The sequence below is a fragment of the Gavialis gangeticus genome, unplaced genomic scaffold (genome assembly GCF_001723915.1).
Source record: "Gavialis gangeticus isolate Ggan-Ray unplaced genomic scaffold, GavGan_comp1, whole genome shotgun sequence".
Classification (NCBI taxonomy): Eukaryota; Metazoa; Chordata; order Crocodylia; family Gavialidae; genus Gavialis; species Gavialis gangeticus.
Window position 1 is genome coordinate 50833849 of NW_017729031.1, and position 8522 is coordinate 50842370.

Below are 8522 nucleotides of genomic sequence, written 5' to 3' on the forward strand. Positions count from 1 at the left end.
CATGTGGCGGGTGAGACAGGGTGCATTCAGGACCCAGACTTGGCACGGTAGGGGTGCCAGGGGGATCACGGCTATCCCTGCACCCCACCCCGTGACACTATGTAACTAATGACAGGCTGATTAACTTACTATATACGGGTTTTTTTACCTTATCCAGGTAAGCGACACAAGTTCATAATAGATAAACTAATCTACGATATCTAGATTTGTTAGCCTAAAGTAATATTAAGAATCTTTTGGAAGAGTAATACGAAATCACAGCCAAGAATTAGATTAGGGATGATAACTGGAATACATTTAATTGAATCCAATCGCACTACCACTATGTAATGTAAAAATATTAATTTCCTACCTTCCCTCTCAGGTCAACTGTCTTGAAAATCACTGATCACTTAAGGTCAGCAGCCAGGTCCAAGAAGGAAGAGAAAAGTGTGTTGATACTCATCAGATCTGTAAAAGAAAACAAGCTTTAAAATGTAGCACAGTGGTTCTAAACCAATTTAGACTTGAGGCACCCCTCAGAAAATGCCAGCTTTTTAGCATTCAGGGGTATAGGTTGTAGTCATATTGGTCTAAGGACATAGGCCAACAAGGTTCTTTGGGTCAAGCTGATCTCTTTTATTAGACCAACTAACATAATTGAAAAAATTCTGATTTGCAAACTTTCAGGTACAAATACCTTTCATCAGGCTGAAGCATCTGCAGTAGGTTTGATTCCATTCCTGAATGGAATGAATAGTAAAAGAAGCCAGAGGCTGGTATGCATGCAAGAAAGCCAGTCAGTGAAGATGTAAATTGACACTTGTTTGACTAGAGGAAAACAACAGAATTGTGTTTCTGTTGCAAAGAACGGAGAAGAACCAGAACTATGGATTTATATTTGAAATGTCTGGGTTTATCTTGTGAATCATGTTTGCAACCCTAACAGCACTAACGTTGTGGAGCACCCATCAACACACTTGAAAGGATCTCAAGGCACCCTGGTTAAAATCACTGATGTAGTTCCAGTAACGCTGCTCTTAAAACTTATGCCCAAAACTACAACCCTGAGGTCTGCACAGACCCCTGTTGAAATGAATGAGGTTGCAAACAGGACTAAAAACCAGCTTACAGCAGGGGTGTCAAGCTCACCTGGCCTCCCTAGGTTGTTTTTGGACAATAGGCCTCCTAGCAGGCTGGATCTGGGTGCAGTGGCAGGACAAGCAGCTGTGGCAGCCATGAGGGGGTTAATGTATCTATTACTTGCCTCCCACTGCCAACACACCCCTGAAAAGGTTCCATACCACAGATTTTGGCAGCAGGACCTACTTCTGCTCATCCCACCCCTGAATTCCCAGCTCTTTTTGGAGCCCTATTGGCCAGGCAACACTGCTCTGCAGGCCAGGTTTGAACCAGAGGCCATAAGTTTAAGTAATCTACAAGCATCTAGATCATGATTATGGTGCCCTTGTGACAGATATGGCAGGGAATATGGGGGAAAAAAGAATTTTAACCAATGTGGTTAGCCAACAGACATTTCCCTGATGAAAATGAATTTGAGTTCCCACCCCAACTAAATTCTAATATTTCATACTAAAGAATTTGGGACCTGAAAACATTTTTTTTCTTTAAACAGCCCATTTTCTGAAGTAACACAACACTTTTCCTTGCATTAATGACACTCAACTTACAGATTCAAATTCTCTTCTACTATACATTACCAATGTTATGGTTCAGTTGATAACTTTTTACATCGGAAGAGCAGGATTTAGTAATAGAATTTTCTTGGAAAAGGAAAGAAACAAAGAGATTGTGTGAAATGTAGACAATATTTAGTTTCTGTATGGACTTCTTTTTGTATGCACAATTTAGGAATATGCCCAATTTAGCTAAATTGTCACAGAGCCTTGGGGCCCAATCCCAGAATTCAGGACTGGACAGTGGGATGGGTCTGACCAGCCTGCAGATGGGCGCATCTGGCTCATGGGGCCAAAAAGTTGAGCACCACTAACCTAGAATGATACAATGACAGTTGTACCAACAAATCAGGGAAGTATAGGACTAGATCTTCACTTGAGGTATAAAAGCACTGTTGCTGAATTTAAAGGAGTTGAGCCATAGTCTACCACTGCATCATTGGTTCATTGTGTTCCTTCATATCCAGGTCCTAACTTAGGTACCTGTAATGCAGTCATTTGGATTTTCAATTTCTGAACTAGAGATGGTGAAAAGACACCAGAAATCAATGAAAAATAAGAGAAAAAAAATTCAAAATGACAGCAGCCACCCTGATTTTTTTTTTATGCTTGCTTTATCTGTCTTTGAGAATTTATTACCTACAATTCTCTCTTGGTTACACAGCAGAAAATATCATACACTTCAGGTAACTAAATGACTGAAGCTATTCAAATAGAGTGTGAACATTTCTGGCACAAATATTTTGCCAGAAAATATTTTTATTTTCATGTGAAACAAAGGCTTTGCTTGAAAAAACAACTATTTTCTAACATTTATGCCAAAGAAATCTATTCACAAGAAACATTAAAAGGAAAATAAGATACCACAGAGTAAATGCTGAATCCAATCACTATAAAAATTGGCAAACATGCAAGCAAATCTTTCTACTACTGCCAAGTTCTAGTCACTATAATAAATACTAATGATAGACCCTTTAGCCTTGAAAATTTGTATAAGATGTTTAAATTTTTGACTCTTCATGTGTACAATAAAACCTGGATATTTGGGGTGGGGGTTAGATCACATAGTCCTCAATAAGCATTTGCAAAACCAGCTGCAGATCATATAAGGTCATAGCAAACAGCTGTGTGGAAATAGAGCTGCCCCCTCTGTTTGCTGTGGCTTTTATTTCAAACAGCAGTGCTTCTCCAGTCATTTTCCTGGGACTGCTGCTGTGATCCAGCTGGGTGAAAATGCAGCACCCTTTGAAGTAAAAGGTATAGTAATTACCTGTGCAGCTCATCCTTTTTTCAACTGACTACAAGTTAAGAATATTGTGAGCCACCCAGATACATGAGTGGCCCAGGTTATACTATATTTAATTAACTTTTTCTCTTTAAGGCTTGGTTCTATGTAACCTAAGTTATGCATAGCAAGATATACATAAAGCACACGGTACGTTGGATAACAAATTGTTAATTGTTTATGCTTTTTATATGAGCAATAGTGTTCCTCCAAGTTTTTTAATGTAACTTTAAAATTCCTAAAAAGAAAGGTGCAAAACTGTAATTGTTGCACCAATGCTCCAACATAGTGAAAATAAATACATGGTGACATGACATGTTGTTCCTTTGTAGGCTAATATATCTTCCAATTATTTTATTTAGCTTGACAATTAATAAAGAAACATTTTCTTCCTGTAACATAGGAGTCCATTTTAAAAAGGACTTTTTCTGTGACTCCTACATTCAGAAAAAGCCTTCTATGAATAAAAAAACCACTTCAAAATATTTGGGGTAGTGTACATTTCGGGTATGAGACAACTCTGTTTTATATTGTTGCTGTGTATAATGTTGCTGAAAGAATTCCACAGAAAGAACCTGTGAATATATACCTGAACAAAATACTCATCTTTTATTTGCTGTTCTTCAGCATTTGTATAAAGCAAAGGCTTTATTTGTTGAATGTTACATGAAAATACTGTATTTGTACAAATGTGTTTGTTCGCATACAAATGGTCACATTTGTTCATGTTCAAGTGTGACTGTTTCATGAAACAAATATTCATGCTGGAACAGAAACAATACCCAATATCCAACTCAAGTAGCAGATGGGATATAAAGAATATCCTGGATGGACACTTCACAAGCTTTTCATAGGCTGATGATTGTTCGAAAGAAGTATACAAATTATGAACAGCAAATACATTTGTTAACAAAAGGCCATTTATAGACAGAAAAAGGGCTGATTTTCAATAGAATGCTTGCATCAGATTTTATGACCAGCTCTAAGTGGGATCATTAATTGAATTAGAGTATCACGACCTGAAAAGGAATGTCAAAAGGAGAATGTTCTATTTAATAAAAACTTCATAATTCCACTGAAACAAGTCATTCAGTCTCTCAAATAGGAGGATGATTGTATAACAAATAAGGGGCATTCTCCATCCTGCCTATTAGTCACAGGAGCAACTTTTATATCCAGTTCCAACAGTCTCCTCCTAATTGTTGAGTGGTGCCCAGGTACTAACCACTGCTAGAAGCAGGACACAGGACGTGACAAACAAAAGACTTGATCTGTTACAGCAGGCCTTATGCTTCTAGGTTAGCACTGGTGCCAAGAGAAATTAAACTTCAGCATGGGCTAGATATAACTTCAGTAATATTGTCATTCAAGCCCTGCCTAGCTGCAGCTATGCAAATGATCATGACATTTTAAGAGTTATCCAGTACATCAGCAATGTGTGAACACAGCAATCGTAGGTGGGACACCCTTGGGGCTTCCAACTTGTTTCAATAAAGCAGGGTTGGACTAGAACCAGAGGTCCAGACCTGACCTTTAAGCAAGTTTGGATCTGGATTTAACATCTTACCCCCGTCAAGAAGGCCAAATTAAATCTTTGAATAGGAAAAATCCTGAACAATGGCAACCTGAATAGATAAAGAGGGAAAGGAACAAAGGGAATGAGAAACTTCCCCTCAGCTTCTGGCATACTCTAGCAGTTGTTGACCACTCAAAAGTTCTCCTGCCTCAGCAATCCTAGAGTGTTAAACATCACAAGGTATCCAGCTGAGAAAGGAATCAAGAGATATTGCCCTACTCCTCCCTTTCTCATCCTACACTAGTCAGCACCTGCAGAGAAGCTGCAAAGGTTTGCAGCAGATAGTGCTGTACCCTTTGTGTCTTTGGGAATGCTTTTATCACAGCTTTCTGGTGTTGCTCCAAAGCTATACAATCATGTACCTTCTCCAGCATGGGCAAGTAATCTGGCCGAAAACACATGAATGGCAATAAATTCCAGTTTCTCTTCAGTAGACAAGTGGAAATGAAAATGGTAGGATAAAGAAATCTTAACTGTATATCAATAAAACATTGGCCCAGGCCAGCTTAATTCACTAGCTGAAAGTATTATGCTGCCTTGGGTCTCCTCTGACCACTAAAGAGAGGGAGTGCCAATGAAATGAAGCTGTCACTTGTCTGAGTGCAGCATGCATCACTCTTTCATATGCATAGCTAGTGTTTAGGGAAAGGCATTTGAATTTTAAAGAATTAAATTGCCCATTTGGCTACAAGACAAGCTCAGTCAGAATATGTGAAGCTAGAGTGTATTTGTGTATGTTTGGGAAGGGTTCTGTTGGGGGAAGAATAGTGATCCATGATAGAGGTATTGGTTAAAAGCTGCTTAATCCCACTGGGATTAACTCCCATTTCTGAGTCTTGCCTCAAGGAAGTAAGTCACTCTCTGGTATGTATACTGTCAGTTTTTTGGAGTAAGTAATATTTCAGACACCAGAGTCTGGCTCAAAAAATAATCTAGCGCCTACGCTTTTATCAAGCATAGGTCAAATGACATTAAAAACTATAATGATGTAGTTCATGAGTTACTTAAACATTAATTAACCAACAGCTGCATTGACAAGTCCCTTCTCATTTTGTTCATGGCTGTCAATCTAAATGATCATTTCACTGAATATTTAATGCGGCACATAAACTATATCTTAAAAATACAAACTTCAGAATGTTAAAGTCTTCAGATGCAGGTTTATGGAATTACAGAATAACTCATTTCATTCCTTAAGTGGTAGAAGGATGTAATGAGGGGCCTAACTTTAGAATTTGTGTATATGAAACGGTGTATCTTACTGTATCTGCACAAGCCAGACACCTCAAACTGCACAATTACACATATACAATGAGACCAGCAGTTCAGCAAAACACAAAGAAAAATCAAACCATCATTCCAGGCCCAGAAGCGTTAGCCAAGTTGCCAGGAGTGGCCAGCAGATTCCAACAGACAGTTACAATTCAGATTGCACAGACAGAATCTCAAGATCCTGTTTACATCTCAGGAGCATTGTAAATACCCAAAGAACTAAGAGATTAAATATTTGGGACTGGATTGGGCAATCCTCAGGACTCAGGGGTTGTATCCCTGTGTTTGGGAGCCCTGTCTGCTGAGGAAGCTCTCCCACAGGGAACACCATGCTAAACACACAAATTAAAGCTTGATAGCAACCAGCTATAAGGTTAGTACATATTTTTGAGGTCAGACTTTATTGGGTTGGAGCTCTTTATTGGGTGATGAGCAATTTGCATGTGTAGCTGCTCTCAAGTTAATTGTGCAATATTTGTAACATGTAGAAGAGGCCTATAAGAAGACAAACATTGAAATGCTTTTTTATTGTTTAGTACTGATAATTCTCCAGAACTGGTCACTGCAGGGATTGAACTCAAGGTCTCCAGATATAAAATGTCACTCTGGATGAGATAAAAGAAAAGTCAATAATTTGGTAGCAGAAGTTGACTTACAAGATGATTTATACAGCTAATAATTAGAGAGGAATTAAGAATCACCAGAACAGAGTCAGGTTATATGTCTGTTTCTGACTCTAGTCTAATGAGCCTGGCCACTTATTCCACATTATAAAGTCTCATGTTTTTAGATTCAGAGGTTCCATGGTTTATTTCCCAGTGACAACTCATTACATCAACATAAAATCAAACAGTGGCATCAGGAAAGACAGAAAATGAGGTCAGAAAAGTGTATCACGAAGTCCTAGTAGGCACTTTTGGAAACCCAGAGTTCTTTTCAAAAAAGAAACTGTCAGGGGAGCAGAAATGAGAGGAGAATCTAAAGTGTAGCGTGCATAAGAGGGAACAGATAAAAATAAAGCTAAAGGACAAAGGAAGGACAAGAGATTAGTTCAGAAAAGTATTTTTAAATCACACATGATATTAAATAATGCACCCAATAGAACAGACCCATTGTTGTTGTTTTTTAATCATGTTTTGAGACCTTGTAAGAAACCTGAAAGCATCTTCTTGGGGTACTTTCCTATGTCACTTGTGCTTTGTCTTCTTTTTGTAAGCATATCCCACATCCAGATCACAGCCTGAGTAACTGGGCTACATATCTCAGACACACTCTCATCATCACATTGATGTTGATATGGCTACATTGCCTTAATTCTGGGATTTGGCACATGTGACACAGGAATGAGTGGGTGGTGGGTGCTTCGCTGTAAGAATGAAAAAATATATACATATGCCCTTGAACAGCTATTCCCATATCCTTAGTGCTCTAATAGCCCATTTGTTTAAACGAGGAATTGACAAGAGACACAGAGATGGTATATTCGCCATCTTCATCTCTGTACGTCACCATTTCCAAGTTCTTCCAAGGTGAACAAAACACTGACTTCAATATATTTTGGATCAGAGCCATAATTTTGCTACAGTCTCTAGTGTAGCATTTCATAGACATATGTAACGTGTGTCTTTTCCACATTGTTCCTATTTTTAGTTTCACTTTTTAATTAAAGCCACAGTCAGAATTGCTAATGTATGAGGCACTCAAATTTTCCTTTATGATGCCATCCTAAAAAAGCCAAATACTCTAATATAATTGCTGTCATTAGCTGTTCATTATGTGGAGTATAACATAACTGGAAATAAAAAAGACATTTATCAGACTATAATGGACATATTTTTATAATGGACATTCTTTTGTTTATCCTTCATAAACATAAGTTAAATCTTTAGGGCTTAAACTTCTTATACAGCCTGAAGGCAACAAATGGCTTCTTCAGTACTATATTTTCCTCCTATATTAGGAACTTTCTCAAGGTACTTTATGTCAAGAAGAATAATACAAGTTGAGATAGGGGAATTTTGCTGGTGCTTAAATAAATGTCTTTTCTGACACTGATAAATACTAAGTTTTCTGGACATCACTATTATTTACTTGACCCGTCCAATTTTGCCAGTTTAAAAGAACCAAAAACTCTTCTGATAAAAAGGAAGCTATGTGAGAAATTGAACAGGTTCTAGTTAAACAGTTGCCTTTTGGTTCAAATAAATATATAAACTATTGGTTTGTGACAATGGTACTCCAAAGTGAATCATCTTCTAATCTTCTTCAAAGTGGGAAAACTCCCATGGGAGTGTGTGAAAATATTATATCCCCTTCCTAGCATCAAACACATTTGGAATAGATCAATCCCTACTACCATCCTTGTACCAGCAATCTGAAATACACTCTTGATATTTAAAGTACAGTGGAAAATATACTGTAAGAAACAGTTACTGGACAGCAGAATGGATTAATGAATCTTTTCTGTCTCAGATTTACCTAACCCAGTTATAAAGTCAGTTTTGAGGAGATTATTTCCATGAGCCTAAACCTGAATGGAAATATCAGTCATGGAGTCATATGTTTAAACAAGTGTGATATTAGGTACTGATCCAAAGGTTACTGAATTCAATCAACAATTTTTTATTCACTACACTGGACATTGGGTCCAACCAATTAGGCTAGAGACAGACAGTAAAAAAGCCTGAGCCTGAATTGATTCAATCTTTGCAGG

General features: G+C 37.9%; 1 protein-coding gene and 1 long non-coding RNA gene across 3 annotated transcripts in view; one reads left to right on the forward strand and one right to left on the reverse strand.

Annotated features, from left to right (window-relative positions):
* LOC109301526 overlaps positions 1-436 on the reverse strand; it is a 130129-nt gene extending 129693 nt beyond the window's left edge. Inside the window, exon 1 of the long non-coding RNA XR_002098551.1 lies at positions 353-436. This is a non-coding gene — a long non-coding RNA (uncharacterized LOC109301526). The remainder of the gene's footprint in view (positions 1-352) is intronic.
* The window catches only part of B3GALT1 (beta-1,3-galactosyltransferase 1), a 288164-nt gene that overhangs the window by 189265 nt on the left and 90377 nt on the right, over positions 1-8522 (forward strand). The window lies entirely within an intron of this gene.